Genomic DNA, 3163 nt, shown 5'->3' with positions numbered 1-3163 from the left:
GCAGTTCTGGATCAGGCCCCTGCTGCCTCCAGTCAGTGGGAGGTTGCTCCCTTTCGTGCCTGGGTGCTGCTAAAATGAGATTAGGGGATAATCAAAATGCCTTGGAGGAATGAGTGGTGTGATGTGTGATTAAGAAGTGCCTGTGCTGTGGGTGCTCAGGTGAGGGAGGTGGCTGTGGACAGTTGTCACTGCTCTCAGACCCTGCCAGAAGGGAGGGACAGTTCCGTGCTGTTTAAGTAGGGCAGAGTGTGAGGCACGAGACACAAATCCAGACTGTTCAGGTTGTTTCTCTTTTCCTTTCCCCTGCAGAGAACCTGGCCCTGGTGCTGCTGGTGTGGAAGAGCAATTCCACTGGTGCCAGAGGGTCTCCACTGACATAAATCTGCTGCAAGCAGGAGTATCGTGGGGCTTCACACTGGACATTTTACCAGGGTGAGCATGTGGACTTCTCTCAAGCAGACAAGCTTCTTTGTCCTTGCTCTTAATTTTTCTTTAATTTGCCCATTATCCAACTGTAAAAGTCAGAATTCTATCCCATAATGTCTCCCATAAACGCAAATGGAGGTGGGCATTAAAATAAGCCATAGTTAAGCATTTTAGAGAGACTCTTCCACTTGCCACTGATAATCCCTTCCAAATTGGCAATAATATTTGGATTTTGCTATCCATAGGCAGGCAGCTTTGCTGGTATCTATCGTGATTGATAATGGTAATTTCATTAATTATTTTCATAGCATTTTGAAGTGTTGCTGACTTCATGCAGAAGAAGTGAGCTCCTCCCCAGAGGAACTTTGCAGCAGAGGTATGTCTGATAAAGAATATTGAATTAGACTGAGATGTGAGTCCATAAGCTCAAGCTTCCTGTTCTGCTTTCATACAACTCTCAGAAACTCCCACAATAACCAATAATAATGATTACCTAATTAACTGCAAGGCACAGTTGCAATTTTCATCCAAGATCATAAAAACCCCTCGGAAGGTGGATTTTGCAGATGTTGAGCTGCACCAGGGGGACGGGCAGCTTGATTTCTATCAGATAATGTGGAAACTGCAAAGGGAATCACAGGGCAGCGTGTGGCAAACAGGGACTGAATTCATGCTGTTTGCAGCACTGTCCAGGGCCTCATTTTTGTGGGTGCTTCAGTTCACCCAGTGGCCAGACATCCTTCCCACAGTGTGCCCTTTGTCTGCCTTGCTTTTTCTCTGTGACCCAGAGCCCTGGGTCGTGTCTTTCAGGCATATCTTTGAGACAGGTACTGCCAGAAACTTAGACCTGGCTGCAGGGGCTGCTTTTTTTTTGTTTGTTTTCTGCTGAGCAAGAGGGTTGTGCCCTCAGCAGCCTCACAGGATGACCTTACACCCGAAAATCTGCAAGATCAGAAAGGTTCTGAGCATGATGTGCAGTGATGGCAAATGCACAGCTCCCAGACACAATCATTCATGCAGCCAAAGTGTAGATTATCTCAAAACATGCATTTAGGAGGGAGCATTTACTGCTGGTCCCCTTCTAGACCATTCTGTTTGTTTTTAAAAAGAGACGTACAGGAGCAGCTTCTCTAATACAAACGTATTTACTGTAGGTTTTCCCTCCCTCTCGTCGTTCCTGGCAGGGGGACTGGAGAGCTGTGGTCAGTGGCACTGCTGAAGGACGTGTGGGCTGACACACAGTAAGTCTGCTACAGCAAATATTGCAGGATTTCCACCAGAGGCAAAGCAAATCACATATTTGTCAGTGGTGCTGCAGGTCAAGCACAAAGTTCTGCCAGGTTCCCCAGTCTGAGCAGGAACAGAAATCCAGGCAGCACAGGGATGCAGCAAAGGGGACTGACTGTGTGATTTAGCTGCCTGCCCAGTTTAATTTTGTTACCTACTTATGTCTGTTTTTCTATACTTCCTGGGTTGCCTTTGCATTCAGGTCCTATCAGGTTGGCTCTTTCCCAAATGCATTACACTCACATAAAAAAATAAAAGCATTTTGCTGTGCTAGAGCTGCTCGTTCCCTGGAAGGTCCTAGAACGTCGTGAGTAAGAGCCAGAGACTCTCCAGGAGACATTAGGAAAGCCATTTGTCTCTAAAATAATCTGGGGCAAGAAAGCAGTAAATATAATCAGGCTCATCTACAAGAGCAAGAGTTTGAGAATACTCTGGGGAAATAAGAGAGGTTGGGGCTCTGCTCAGTGAGATGTCAGTGACCAACTAAAAACGTCCTGTAAATGTGTGTGTCTGGCAACAATAGGACAAGAAAAAGGCAAATATTTCTAGACTGGCTTTATCAAGTAGAATTCCTTGGGTCATCCACGGAGCAGAGTGGAAAGAGCTGTGGAATTAAATAACACGTTCATGGAACCCAGCACTTCACCTTGCAAGGAAGCAGCCCCTTCTAGAGGGGCTGTGCAAATGCTTCCCATTTCCTGGAGAGCCTTAATGTGAGAGCTTTCTTAGGCTGTGTTTGTAGCACCTGTTGGAGCCTGTATGTGTGAGATGTAAAAAGTTTTTAATGTGCAGCAAACCCAGAAATGCTCCCCCCATGTGTGCCTGAGATACTGTGATTAAAAATGCTCCCACAGAGAGAAAAATAAAAACAACAGTCCAGGAACTCCCTGATCAAAGATATTTATGTCCTAAGTTGTAAAACTAGCCAAGCTCCCCAAAGAAACAGCAGTAACAGAATTTAGCTGCTGGAACCCAAAGACGCATTGTTCTGATTTAATAATTAATGTGGAGTTAATTGAGGCTTTTACTGAAGTGAAACAGGATAAAAGAACCCCGGCAGTGTGGACACCAGGATTCTCTGAGAGCAAGTTCATTCTGCTCCTCTGTGACCCCTCCTCACTCCCACTGGCCCCTCCTTCACTTCCCCCAAAAATGGGTGTGGTGGGGTGTGATGCTCCTGCTGTTCTGTTCCCAAAACAAAGGGGCTGGGAAGACAATCATGGAACCATCTGGGGATGGGGAATAGGGCAGCCATGAGAGAACCAAGTGTGTTGAGTGGAGCTTTCCTCCTTCCCTCTTCTGGGCTATTATTTGACGAGGATTTTCCAGGAACTTTCCTCCTTCCCTCTTCTGGGCTATTATTTGACAGGGATTTTCCATATATGCTGGGAGTTGGGAATTCCTGAGCCGAGCAGCAGTGGCACAGAATGCCTTCAAAGGGCAGCAAAGC

At 46.3% G+C, this 3163-nt stretch overlaps 1 long non-coding RNA gene across 1 annotated transcript; it reads left to right on the top strand.

The window, feature by feature from the left end:
- The first annotated feature begins 319 nt into the window (after positions 1-319).
- Positions 320-1669, top strand: LOC113977011. The gene is made up of 3 exons (XR_003537249.1): positions 320-432; positions 735-802; positions 1581-1669. It is a non-coding gene; the product is annotated as an uncharacterized LOC113977011 (long non-coding RNA).
- Positions 1670-3163: the final 1494 nt, after the last annotated feature.

Source organism: Neopelma chrysocephalum, unplaced genomic scaffold (genome assembly GCF_003984885.1).
Source record: "Neopelma chrysocephalum unplaced genomic scaffold, ASM398488v2 Primary Assembly neopelma1_196, whole genome shotgun sequence".
Classification (NCBI taxonomy): domain Eukaryota; kingdom Metazoa; phylum Chordata; class Aves; order Passeriformes; family Pipridae; genus Neopelma; species Neopelma chrysocephalum.
The sequence above is the reverse complement of the archived record's forward strand: the minus strand, read 5'-3'. Positions and strand labels throughout refer to the sequence as shown.